The sequence below is a fragment of the Talpa occidentalis genome, unplaced genomic scaffold, assembly GCF_014898055.3.
Source record: "Talpa occidentalis isolate TD23 unplaced genomic scaffold, MPIMG_talOcc4v2.1 talOcc4.10, whole genome shotgun sequence".
Taxonomy (NCBI): Eukaryota; Metazoa; Chordata; class Mammalia; order Eulipotyphla; family Talpidae; genus Talpa; species Talpa occidentalis.
Genome location: NW_023600993.1, coordinates 24954397 through 24968835, shown reverse-complemented (window position 1 = coordinate 24968835; position 14439 = coordinate 24954397). Strand labels below are relative to the sequence as shown.

At 41.6% G+C, this 14439-nt stretch overlaps 1 long non-coding RNA gene across 3 annotated transcripts in view; it reads right to left on the bottom strand.

The window, feature by feature from the left end:
• Positions 1-1044: 1044 nt before the first annotated feature.
• The window catches only part of LOC119257834 (uncharacterized), a 49257-nt gene continuing 35862 nt past the window's right edge, over positions 1045-14439 (bottom strand). For all 3 annotated transcript variants that reach the window (XR_008551001.1, XR_008550999.1, XR_008551002.1), the window contains exons 2-5: positions 9665-9793; positions 8957-9099; positions 1544-1774; positions 1045-1324 (exon numbers count right to left, since the gene is read on the bottom strand). This is a non-coding gene — a long non-coding RNA (uncharacterized LOC119257834). The remainder of the gene's footprint in view (positions 1325-1543; positions 1775-8956; positions 9100-9664; positions 9794-14439) is intronic.

Below are 14439 nucleotides of genomic sequence, written 5' to 3'. Positions count from 1 at the left end.
TCACATGCCTATTGGCCACCAGCATATACTTCTTTGGACAAGTGTGGATTTAGCTCTCCTGCCCATTTTTCAATGGGCTATTTGTTTTCTTGTTGTTGAGTTGGCTAAGTTCTTCATAGATCTTAGCTATCAACCTTTTGTCAGATGTATGAGGTGCACATATTGTCTCCTATTCATTGGGTATTGAAAGCACTTTTTAATGTCTACCAGTCTCTTGTTGTCTGACCCGAGACCTCCTAGACAGCTTCCCAGTCCCCTAATGACTTTGTAGTCTCAGTCACTAGCCTATTATAAAAATTCCATACAAAAGAGAGCACCACTGCCCTTCCTTCTCCAGAATTAGAGGAACCCAGAAAATCCAGATGAGTTCAGAAAGGTGAGTTCAGAAAGATGACACAGAGGAGTCCCTCATTTAAAAACTAAGGCTATGCCTTGCATTTCTCTAGTCCATTGTATCTCAGCCATCTTTCATTTTAGAACTGATCCCGCATTTCTTCCCACCCTAAACAAAACACAATAGGAGGAGGGACTGAGGGAGAAAGTGTACAAAAGCTCTGTGTCAGCAAATTTCGAAAATATTTTCCTTCCAAGAGCTACCAGACACATTTCCTTTTCTGTGTGCAAATTAGCAATCAGAGAAAAAAACAAAATGCTTTCAGACTATTACACTAATAAAGAAGACATTAAGCCACTACAGTCAGGAAGCTGGGTAGTAATAATAATGCAATTTTTTTCAGCTTATCATTTAATTAAAAGTTGCCAAAATTAGCATGTGCACCTCTCCTTGGGCTCAGTGACAGTTGAGCCCCTCCCTCACTGTTCTTCCTGCCTTACCTCCTACCCTCGCCCTACCCCCTACCTGCTGACCCCCCACAGGGCTCCCCCTTTCCTTTTCACTCTCCCAGCGCCTCTCTCACACCTGGAGACAATAAGATATGCAGCTCCAAATGAACTGAGAAAATGAAAATTACCTTCCTAGAGGAGAGAAAGTGTATTTGACAACCCCCTTGTTCCAGCACTTCAGAGACTCTGATATAATTACCTCAGAGAGGCTGCAGGCAGATGGCAAACTCGGCAGCCCCATGTCCTCAGTCAGCAGGACACAGCCAAGATGCTCTTCATGACACTTTGTTCAAGATGTTTCCAGCACACAAAGCCGAGAGCTGGCAAGCAGCAAAGGAGCCTGCGGAGCGTTCGTTAGCCTGAAATTATGGCCTCCGCACACTTGGGCTCCACAGGTCCGTGCAGCCATTCCTCTGCCAGGCCCACGGGCAGAGATCAGGGACCTGATCGATGGTGATGGACCGAGGAGCAAGCACATGGGCTGTGTGGAGATACCGTGGAAAAGTTAGTGAAGGGTGTACTCTGCCCGAGTCTGGCCCTCCTGGAACATCTTTCTCCCCCACTTTTCATCTGTAGGAATCATATACAGAAGTCAGTGCAAGCTGCTAACTTCTAGACAGATGTTTGGCATTATTATGAAAGAGTAACAGGACTAAAGTGAGACAGTCGAAATATTAGGAACGTCTCCTTGAATTCTCACCTTATCATGTGGGATGTTGATCCCACATTTCAATAATTTCCTTGTCAGTGTTCGTACTTGTGAAGTAACACACGCGCTACTGTAAAAAGCCCAAAACTCTGTGGCCTAAGGTAACAGAGTTTTGAGTTCTCTCTTATGCCACAATCTCGCATGGTGATCAGTTGTTCTTGGTGCTTCTCCTCTAAGAGAAGCTGGGGTCCTTTCATCTCAAACACCTGGTCTCTGGGAGCACTGTTGAAAGGGGCACAAGAGCACAGAAAATTGCAGGGCAGGATTTAGAGCCAGGGCTGCAAGTGTCCTTTGTACGTGACAACAGTAGTAAGTTTCTAGTCTTGGTAACAGTAAATGAAGATGGGGCATTAGAAGCCAGATAGCTAAATCTTCATGATTAGGACTTTTAAAAGGTAACCAAGTGTTCATTAATTTGTTCTTTACTAATGAGGATTCCCAATAATTGACACAAAACTGAGTTTATTTTGTCAGGATGTCTTTTCCTGGAGGCAAATTAGAGTAAAATTGTACAAGACAGGGAGATGCTGCAACATCTAAGAGAATGAACTGGGCCATTTTTAAACAACTTCAGAGGTACCCAAACAGGACATCTTCCCAACTTAGGTCCAAGTCACAGAGGAGGATGTTAGTATGGGGAAGAGTTAAGTTAAAGAGAGCTCAGAGGCAGCCTTGAAGGGGACAGCATCTCCCTGGATGGATAGATGCATTCACAGGGGATAGGAGGTAGGAGGATGAGCTGGGGCATGATCCATTGGGCTGACAATGGTAATGGCATTGATGGGTCATCTTCACATGTGTCTACATTTTTTTAACAGCCACAATCCAATGAGTTGCATCCATAGGTCCCTGATGGAAGAGTTGATGGAAATGAAGGAAAAATGATAACAATTGACTATGGCAAGGGGCAGACTAGCTCTGTCTTTAGTATCTCAGAAGCTTATTCGTATACTAGAAATTAATAAACCTACTTAAAATCTTTTCTAGCTATAAATTCTATAAAGCAATGTTTTTCAAAATCTTTTACTCATTTAACCAACATTCGTTAAACACAAACCAACCATGTGCCAAGCTCTGTGCCAGATGCCAGAGTAAATATCCCCTTGGTTTCTTCCAAGAGGCTGCATTGTATTATTTCATTAAATTAATGTGGGGGGGGGTGAAACAGATGAGTTGGGGTGCTGCCTCTAATTGCAAGAGACAATAAAGCACTTTTAGTCACTGTGCTCTGAGAGGTAAAGCAAATTTCTCAAGGTCACACAGCTGGAGAAAAGCAACAAACAATTCGAACTGAACTTCCTGAAATCTATTTCATTTTAGACTTTGTATGACATATGCCACCTTACAATGTTTCTAGCCACTGTTTGTTTTGCTGCACTTTGATTTTGGTTTCTGGAGTTATTACATCCCCTTCAATCCATTCTTACTCCAACACACAGGACCATCATTTGAACCTGCACTCCCTTTGCCAGAATGTCATGAGAGCTAACAAGATCGTGCCTTTCAATGCTTTGATCAGATAGAAGACAAACTCAAACAGAAGTTCATATTGTTATAGTGATTATAGTGATTATAATTAATACTAGACAACATAATGATAAGAACATGATGTGCTTATAATGCCTAATTAGAGCCATTTTATCATTATTTTCTTCCTAGGCCTAATGATCATGATCATCATTATTAATAATGATCATAACCACAGGAAGACAATGACAACACTGATGACAAACAGCTCAGTGCCAGTTTGCTTGCTCAGGGAAGAGTACTCCAGTAGTCTCCAGTCGGTCAGAATGACTTTGTTAGTTTTGAAGTCACAGTTTCGTTATAAACAACAAGCAGAATTATACCACAAAGGGGAAAAGGCAGTTCAGGCAACTAACAAGTCACTGGGCCATGCTTTCCCTCCTGCTCCTCCAGTACAATTGAGACACAGATACATATATACAAATACAACCACCAGCCCAACCTCCAAGCAGCACGAGGATGCACCCATCTCAAAAGGTTTGCAGTAGGACAGCCTGTGTTTGAGATTCCTGCTCTTCTACAGGATCTATTTTCTGCCACGACCAAGGAACAATACTATATTCTTCCAAATGTATGGCAAGATACAGTTTGAAGGTTAATTTTTAATTCTGAAGGTCATGTCAGCTCGACTGTGCTAAGGGATGCCCTGTAGAACAATAAGCATCCTATGCTTATCAGTGACAGTCAAACCTCAGTATTCTGAGTCCTGTGTGTACTGTTTCCAAATAACAAGTTTCGTAACCCTAAACTGAAGCGACGTTCAAAGAGCAAAACCATAAACAATAACGGCCACAGAGAGCCCCAATCAGACCCTAAAGTCTTGGACTCTGATGAATTTGCAAGTTCACCAGTGCCCGTCAGCACTGTGACTCGCGCACAATTCATTCAAGGAAATAGGGAGCTGCCATATTTCACTTTCACCCTAGATTCTCCTTATGTTTATGAGGAGTCAGCAAGTGCGCCACATGCAACAGTCTCATGCAAGTTCGACATCCACCCCCCCAAATTAACCCCAGAGCTTTGTCAACAATGCAGGAGGGGTAGAACCAACTGGGGAGTAAGTTGTCTTAAACAATCCCAAGATTGACAAGACAGGGAAAGCATTGCTCAGCTTTACCTTCAATTTGCCCTCCATGCCACACATAGGTCACCTCATACGAGCACCCACAATGTCTTCCTCTCTCTAATCTCCCTCCTCCTTCCTGTATTCATTTATATCCCCCAGCCCTCACCTTCCCTCAGGGTCTCGCTCTCACCATTATAGGTCAGAAGGAAGTGCCTACTGTCCCTTCTAAGAGAAAGTTTAAAACTTACAGTGGAACACCTATGAACTCTTCCTCAGAAAAAACACTGTCCCCTTCTTTAGTATCACTTAAGATGGACTAGAGGAGGAAAAGAAAAAAAGTTATTCTGCCATAATTGGTTTTCAGATTATTTTAATTAATTTTCTTACATCTTTGTTAATTTTTCAGTAGTGTTTCATTTCTCTCCACTGGTGTAGCCCCTGTAGTCTCCCACTGCTGGCTTTCAGATTATTTTAACAGAAATTAATCACAAATGGATCCAATGACGCTGCACCTTGACCAAGGATTAGGGCACCTGGAGCCTACCTAGTCTTTGGTTTGCCCAAAGCTAGGACTGTGCCATTCTGAAAAGTCTCAAGCAGCCACAAACTTCCTTTGTTCTCAGGAGTGTCAGGTTGAAATCCCAGTTACAATCAAAGAAAAAATAAACTTAATCAGGACTTAGAGGTCATAGTCTATGTCATTCTAGAATATATAAACTATTGTGTTCTTCCGAGGGCAAGGACAATGTGGAAGCTTCAGGAAGTTACTAGTCACCCAGCTCATCTCTTACCCTCCACCCTCTGGGCCTTCGATCATTGACACTCCTACTTGAATCTTTCCATAAACTCCCCACCAAATACTTTTAGCAGTAGTCTTAGGCATCATTGAATGGTGTTTCCCATAGGAAGACTTTGCTTATTTATCTCCCTCATAAAGAATATTATAGCAGTAACATAAATTGAGAATTTACTATATGCCTGTTATTTGTATATATGTTTGCTCATTTGATTCTCAAAACCACATTGTCAAAGTCGTTATCATTATTATTGTTAATAATAATGTTTCAGATGAATTTCAGGTAGATATGAATCTCAGGTAGGTAATTTTTTAAGGTCACACAAGTAGAAAATAGCAGAACTATACCCCTTTGCTGCCTATTGTGACACTTGACAATCTATTCTCTGTAATAGCTACTAGAGCTAATGGCTATTTATCACACAAATTTGAAGTTTCTAGAGGATTTTATATCCTTGACTTTTATTCTGCCCTCAACTCTGTCATCATTAATAACATCCCCAGGCCAATAACAAGCCTCTCCTAGAGTAAATGCTCAATAAATGATGTTTTTAATTGAGCAGGATGAAATTGAGTTATGAAAGACAGTATGCATAAGAATAAAGAGATGGGTGCAATCCTAGCATAAGCTTAGTCATTGCCTTACAACTGTAGTCTTGCATGAATCACATTGTTTCGGTTGTTCCTTTGAAAAGATAAAGAAGCCTGGGGCCTCTAGGTGGCACAGAGGGTCTAGCACAGCACTGTGAAGCTGTCCGGAGCCTCTGCAGCATGGGTTCAATTCCCGGCCGGCCAGTGAGGGTCCCGCATGGAGCGGCAGACTTCGCCTGTCTCACCCACCGCTCCCCTCAGCAGTGTATTTCATCAGTCTGCCTGTTCTGTTCCCTACTCTGTCTCTGGTGAATCCTCTCACCCTCCCATGCTCTGGCCTGTACCCCCGCTATGGCCTGTACCCCAGCTCTTGTACAAAAAATTATAAAATAAATCTTTTTTTTTAAAAAAGAGTTCAACATTAAAAAAAGAAAGAAAGAAAAGAAAAGATTAAAGAAGGTTGACTGAAGAGGTAAAAATTTTGGGATTAAAGACTAGGTTACGTTATCCATCCAGCCCTAAAGAAAATCCTCAAACTAGGTAAGAGCTTAGCTTAGCAAATAACTGACTACACAAATGTGCAATACCAGTGTTATTGATCCCTATTCCCCTGCCCTCCCACCAGAAAGGCTAATGCACACAGCATTGTTGCAATTATTTAAAAATAAAGTTCTGTATTGATTTTCTACTAAAATGTAACAAATTATCACAAACTCAGTGGCTTTAAACAACACCCATTTTATGACCTCATAGTTTTTATAAGGCCAGGATTCTAACCACAGGTTAGCTAAGTTGTCTGATCAAGGACTCACAAGGCTGAAACCAAGATGTTGACCAGGGCTATGATTTCACCTAGATTCTCAACCAGGGAAGAATCCGCTTCCACGTCCATTTGGGTTATTGACATAAGTAATTTCCTTGTGGTTTTATGGCAACTTTCTTCTTCAAATCAGCAATGGAAAGAGAGTGTCTCAGTTGCTTGGAGTCTCTGTCTTCAAAAAAGAAGCCTCTTTTGAAGGGTTCACCATAACCTCCCCTATGATCAACTGATGAGGGGTCTTAATTACCTCTGCAAAATATTTCACCTTTGCATACAATGTAATATACTCATGGGAGTGATCCTATGAGACACAAGTCACAAATTCTGCCTTCCCTCCAAAGGAAGGATACAGCACTTAACACAAGGGGCAGGGGATCTCAGGGGCCATAATTTTCCTAACTCCCTTCCACCTTCCCGCAGAGTAGCTCCTATTGTCTCAAAATAAAAGAATTCAGGCCCAGACTAAGATAACATTTTCTCCCTCAGGGAACTCAATTTCTAAGATGTCTTCTAAATTATTGATTCCATCACCCAAATACTAATGCTTCCCCATCCTAACAGTGAAGACGCAAAAATGTTTATCTATACTCCTGATTTTCTTCTTCTTTTACTTTTCTTTTTAGATTTTCTCATTATTTCTCAGTAATGATTCAGGTCATACTCCAGGTTTCCGTTCCCTCCCTCCTGTTGTTTCTCACACAATAACAATAATGACAATGACAGCACTGGTGATGACAATGTCAGATAGTTCTGACAGAAGGGAATGGTTCTACCCACTCCCTTCAAAGACTTCCACAATTGCACATCTGTCAGGGGCTGATGGGAAAACAAACCAAATTAAGTTTAATGTCAAGTTGTATCACCTCCTATTTGTGAACTCTTTCTATTTCTTTGTCTCAGAATCAGTTGAACGTGATGGACAGCAGCAAGCCCCTGATTAGCATATTTCCCATTGCCATTTCAAGTAAATGAATCTTCCCTCACCAGGATTTGAGATTCCAGTCAGATTCTCAATTCCATCTGGTTAGTCATTCTCATTATTATGCAAATGTCAGCTTTACCTGAAGGCAAGAGCTTTCCTCTTAATATTTAAATTCCATCTCCTTTTCATTGATCTCTAAACAACAGCCCATCTTTGAACTTTCCTTGGAGAACTTTTTAGGGATGATATGTCCCCAGAGAATGTTCGTTTTCCTCTTTAAATTAGATTGGGGTCATTTGGAGAGAGGTGGGCGAAAGTGACAGGGAGGATTGTAGTTCTATTTTGCTTCCAGAACAGGACTTTTGAGTGACTCTGGATAAAATCTAGCACAGGGTGCTGTGCAGTCAAGGCAGGTCCAGAGAAGGAGAAATGAACTGGCACAGATGAAATGAAGTGGACATACCAGGTGATTCCCTGTTTTCAAGAGAGTACAGGAATCCACAAGAGGAACAAATCGCCAAGGCAAACAGAACAAAATGATTGGCAGCTAATAAAGCCTCACACTATGAATCCTGACCAGCAGGCTTAGGGACTCACATGCAAACTCCAGACCGGACTATGGATGCTGGTTGCCCCTTCACAGAGAGTCTGTGTTGCAGAATGCGCATTCACATCAGGATCCTACTGGGACCTGCCATGGGAGTTAGCGGCCAAGAGATGCCAATCACTCTCTCTACTAAAGCCAAACCAATCAGATTCTCCAACAGGAAAAGTGAAATTAGGATTCAGAGACTGGTTGTGTAACAGGGTGGTCCCCAGGAAAGGGGGAAGTTCCCTGCCCCACCCAAGGGAGGGTGGAGCTGAGCAGGAAGAGGAGAAGCAGGAGAAGAGACTGAGGAAGGAAGCAGGATGGAGCCAGGAGACCTGGAGGAGGCGCGTGGAGCCTAGAGACACGTGAAGAAACTGCGCTTGTTTTTTGGTCATGGACGGGGTGACACAGATGTGGGTGAGACCCGTGGAGAGGTGACAATGGCAGCTTTTATCTTGATGTTGATTTTGCTCTTTTCCTTCCAGGCTTGTCTGGTTGTTTCTGACCCTTTTCTGTGGGTCCCCACTGGAAGATGCTTTAGACTTGTGGCAGGCCTTGGGGCCTTGCTCTGGGCCAATCCCATTTGGATAGACTTTTACCCACGAGGGGACGGGTCACTTTGGGTGCTTCATTTAGAAACTAGACTCTTTGCCTTACCTGTATTGTTTCCTAGTTTTATTAAAGTTCCTTCCCATTAAAGTCTCATATGTTTTGTGTTGATGTGGCGGATGGCAGAACCCATTTAGAATAGGCAGGTTTGCGGGGTTTGGGCTGCCCCTCTCCCTGTCCTATAACAGTTGGTCCCCCTCTACATATCTATTTATACACCACCCTATCTCCCTTCTCTCTTCTCTCACTGTTCAAAATTTGTGTAAAAGTAAAATTTGTATAAAATAGACTAGTGAGTCCATTTTCCATGCTTCTCCTCTCAGAAAAATCTACAGAATGAAAGTGAAACAAACACATGGAGAAAAACACAAAGGATGGGAAGAAAGAGTCATAAGCACTGACCATTGGTTCCCTGCTTTATGACCCATGCTAATATTTGGAACCACAGGTAGAGACCATTATGAAGAAAGTAAACACCACTCACTATTCTAGAGCATAACCTGGCTGCTCAACACCACTCTTCACCTTGTTCTTTTCACTTGCAAACTGGCTCCAAGGGACCAAAGATACAGTTTCTCTGAGAGTTTCAGCTTCTGCTTCCCAACTTCATCAGCTTAGCTTTTGCTCCTGAAGACATTAAGGTATATTTTTAAATGAGTGCAAAGACTAAAAGAGACTAATTTTTCTACAATACAAAGGTCGCCTTTTAAAAAAAAAAGATTTATTTTTATTTATTTATACAAGCACCGGGTACAGTCAGAAGCGCGGAAGGGTGAGAGAATTCACCAGAGCCAGAGCGGGGAGCAGAGCAGGCAGAAGGACCGAAGTACACTGCTGAGGGGAGCAGCGGGCGGCAGGAGAGGTCTGCGCGCCATATGGGGCCCTCCTCCGGTGGCCGGGGAGCAGCCGGGGATCGAACCGGTGCTACGGAGGCTGCGAGCAGCTTCGCAAACCAGCACTCAACCACTGTGCCACCGGGGAGGCCCCAAAGGTTGCCTTTTGTCTTCGCTCTTTTCTTAAACATTTCTTCAGAAAAGTATTTTCAAACCCCTAAGACAATGGACATTTTTAATTTGTTATACATAATGATGTCATATCATCATTTTCCCCAAATTTATCAATGGAGAGCATGAATATAGAGATAGGGGAAGAGAAGGAGGAGAAATAGGAGGAGGAGAAACATCTAACTTACCATATGGACTTGATGTACATTATTTCATTTCACTGGGGTCTGGAACATATCAGGGTCTGGAACTAGATGGCATAGGTTTGAATCCAGCTTTCCCATTTATTTAAAAACCATTTGCTTCAGTTTCTTTACCTGTACAATGGAGATGATGGTAGGTGAGACTGAATTACTTAATATAGGCAACTATCTTACAGTGCCTCTCACAGAGCTGGCACACACAAAAAAAAACCTATTACTGCCATTTGCAAATGAAAACAACTAAGTCACAGAAGAGCCAAGTCACTTGCCCAAGGTCAAATGGCTAGGAAGGGACAGAATCAGAACCATTCTATAACAGTTCTGCTCTATGTATTCATGTCATTGTCTTTCTTGGTCTCTTTGTGCTCCACGCTGGATCTTAGGACACTGGGAAGCTCTCAAAATTCTCCAAAAGGAAAAATAATAGGGAACTGGAATAAACAAAGTCACCTGGACCTCCCATTGTAAGGTCCTCCCTCCTTTATCTCTAGGAAGCCACATCAACTTCAAGATACGGAAAAAAATCTACCTTCAACAAACTAGAATAGACTTGAAATTCTGAAACATGCTAAAAGAGAAAGGGCTATAAAATACACTGAGGGAGTTCACAAAGACATCAGCAGGTGCAGATCTCAGACACACTGTCAGAGCTCAGTTGTCCAAACAAGATGATGCACTCTAGGGAGAAAAACAATCTATCATTTGGAGCAACAGGAGGGGATCAGTGAGTTCTCAGTTGAAGTTTTCTAGGACTCTATTTAGCACCAAATATTGCAGAGGGAGAGGGTTCAATGAGGAAACAGATTTTGCAGGAAGAATACTGTTACTGATATAGATAGAAGACAGAAAAATTATCAGTTGCAAACAACCATGCACTCGTTCTTTGCACCAGGAAAACTAAAATCTAAAATAACTCATTCACTCTCGGGTGCATATAATCCTCCTCACCCAAACCTAATGGAGAGAGTAGACTCATGAAGAACTTGCTTCAATCAGAGATACCCTAATTTTAAAAATCAGGACAGATTTATAAAAGGAGATCACATGAAAATAAATGGAAGACTGAAAAAGGAAATGAGAACATTGACTATATATATATACACACACACATATATATACATGCATACATAAATATATATATATAAATCACTTAAAGAACATGGAAAAATTACTAATATCATCAAGCACTTAAAAGTTAAAAAAAAAAAACACAACTTAAAAGTAGGAGAAAATACAGAAGGAACTTTCATAATACTGTATTTGATCCTGGTTATGACATCAAAGGCAAGGGAACAAAGAAAACTAATTGGACTACATAAAAACTTAAAACCTCTGGGGTCTCCCTGGTAGTACAAGGGGTTAAAATGCAACCTATGAAGCTATCTGCAGCCACTGCAGTACGAGTTCGATCCCCAGCCAGCAAGCTACCCACATGGTACAGCAGACCCCTTCTGACTTGCCTGCTGCTCCCCTCATCAGTGTTTTTCAGTCAATCTGCCTGTTCTTCTCTCCACTCTGTCTCTGGTGAATCCTCTCACCCCCGCCTCTGGCCTATACCCCAACTCTTGTATGCATAAATAAATCTTTTTTAAAAAACTTAAAAGCTCTGTATATCAAAGAACACAATCTCCAAAGTGAAAAGACAACCCATGCAATGGGAGAAAATATTTACAGATCATCTATCTGATAATGGGTTAATACCAGAATATATAAAGAACTCCCACTCAACTCAAACCCACAATGAGATAGCATTTTTCAACATTAGGATAGCCACCATCCAAATAAACAAAAATTAAGTACTGACAAGGATGTGGAAAAATTCAAGCCCCAGGTTCTTTTAGTAGGACTATGAAATGGTGCAGCCACTGTGGAAAACAATACGGTGCTTTATCAAAATAAATAAATAAATGAAATTACCATGTGATGCAGCAATTCCATTTCTAGATATATAACTCAAAAGAATTGGAAACAGAATCTCAAGGAGACATTTGTATACCCATGTTCATAGCAATGCAAATCACAAGAGCCAAAGATGGAAAGACACAAGAGTTCACCAACAGATGAATAGCAAATGTGGTGTACACCTGCAGGGGAATATCATTCATCCTTAAAAAGAAGAGGCACTCTGATACATGTTCTAGCAAGGATGACCCTTGAGGACATTATGCCAAGTGAAATAAGCCACTTAAGTCACATTAAAAAAAAATAGTATATGATTCCACTTATATGAGGTACCTAGAGAGATCTGACAGAGACAGAAAGTATAATACTGATTGTCGGGTACTGAGGGGAGGAGGGATGGGCCATTGTTTAAATGGATATGGAGCTTCAGTTTTGCAATATACTTCTGAACATTGGTTGCACAACAATGTGAATATACTTAATACTAATGAACCGTATTCCTAAAAAATGGTTAAAATGGCAAATTTTGTGCCATATGGATGTCACCACAAGTAAAAAAATACTTTAGGATGTTTAACCTGAAGGGAAAATAAAAGAGCTACAAAGTTTCCACCAAGATATGTCACAGACAGTAACAGAAGGAGACAAAGAGGGAAATGGCAAAACCCAGGAAATACATGGAAAAACATACATCATCAAGATGAAATCTATATTGAAAGGGGCACAAAGGAGAACAGATATTAGTAAAACCTGGACGCAGGTATGATAAAATAGCAAAAAAGACCAGAATAAACGAAATGTTAAGGAATTTAAGGGAAAAAAATTATATGGAGGACAAACAGAGGTGAGCTTGCTTTAGCATGACTGCAGTGTTGACTCTGAAGGAGAGAACCCAATAACTGGATGCCAAAAAATTGAGGATCTATCTCAAAACATTTTCAATCAATAAAGGAAGAATGAAGAATAAAGGGTCCACTATATCCATGGAGTAAATATTACAGTCACCAAAACCAAGACATATCCTAGTGGACATATTACACTTCAAAAATAAAAGATTCTTTCAACAGCTAAGTCAAGAGGCACACTTATATATGTACAAGGACATACGTGTCATATATATATAAGATTATTAAAAACAAACAAAAGGTATAATGTTAGCTACGATGACATAAGTAACATCCATCTGACTTGCTTCCACAATAAACCCAAAGTATCTAAACACCTATTAAAAGAACATATTCTTATACTGAGCTCATGAAACAAAACCCAACTTCCTGGATACACAAGAGACATATTTAAGACAATGAAACTCAAAGTTGAAAATGAAAGACTGCACAAAGGTATATAGGCAAGCACATACCCAGAGATGCTCTGAGTCTCATCCCAGAGCTTAATTCAGTGCAAAAAGCACTAAACAGGTCAGAGAGGGGCACTTTCTAAAAATAGAATGAAGCATAAAAGCCAAGAAAAAAAATAGAGACTTTACCTCTCTCAATCCATTACCTAGAGTTAAAATAAAAAAAAGAGGTCCTCCCTGGTGGCACAAGGGGTTAAGCACAGCATTGTGAAGCTGTCTGCAGCCTCTGCAGCACGAGTTTGATCCCCGGCCGGGGAGCAACCCACATGGTGCAGCAGACCTCTCCTGGCTCATCTGCTGCTCCCCTCAGCAGTGTATTTCATCAGTCTGCCTGTTCTGTTCCCCACTCTGTCTCTGGTGAATCCTCCCACGGCCCTCCCCAAACCCCCGCACTCTGGCCTATACCTCAGTTCTTATATGGCATAAATTAAAAAAAAAAAAAAAAAAAAAACCTCGTTTAAAAAAAAGAAAAGAAAGAGAAGAAATTAAGAAAAACCCAAATACACAAATCAGGTATGACTAATTAATAAACTAAATTCTGTACAAGTTTTGAGAACAACTGCTCTTTGCAGTCTCAGAATGAACAAGGAGTTAGTTAGATGGCAGGGACCAGACCCTGAACCCCACTTCTGGGCATTGAGGCAGAGAGAAGTGAAGCTAAAGAATCACCAGAAGAGGCAGGTGCCCTCCACGTTTTTGCCTCCTGCTATTCCCTCTGGCAAGAGTTGCCCCTCCCCGCTATGCACATGACCAGGGTCACTTCCAGGCACTGCCTCACCCTAGCAGGTACACCACAACCCTGGCCAGAAAGCTCCTCCCACTCCCGACCACCACACTCTGGGGCTGATATGGATTCAGGTCACAGTCAGAAGGAAGCTGGAAGCAGAGTTCTACTGTCCACGTGCGGGATTTTAGGGGGGCTGAGGGGTGGCAGCAATTATGGGTACAGAGCACAGCTTTCAGATTCATACTAAAAGTATTTGAACTGCAACTCTGCCACTTAGGAGCTTTGAGAGCTTAAATAAGACCCCTCACCTCTCTGGACCTCTGTTTCATTAGAAGTCCAAGGCAGAGAAATGCCATAAAATGAGGGACTTCAAGGGGATAATGAATATAGTGTTCAGTACGGCACCTGATAAGTAGCACCTGGTCAGGTAATGGTGGCTGCTTTTTACTCAAAGCACCCCTAGGAGCTAGCTTACGAAACAGAAGATATAAATCTTGCTTTTTCTCAGACCTGAACAGTATTGGCTGGACAACACAGAAGGACGAGAAGTAACGAAATGGTGTGTCTGCTCTGCTCTTCTGTGGTCTGTTTCTCAGCTCAGACCATGTGTGCTACTAACAGAAGCTTTACACACTTGCATGCATATGTGCACATCCATGCCCATGTATGCACTTCCCAGGACAACTGGTCCTTCCTCATTTATTTAATGCCAGTGGCCAGGAGGTCTCTTGTGAGCTATCTGGATTCATCTTTGAAACAGCATAAAATACAGGT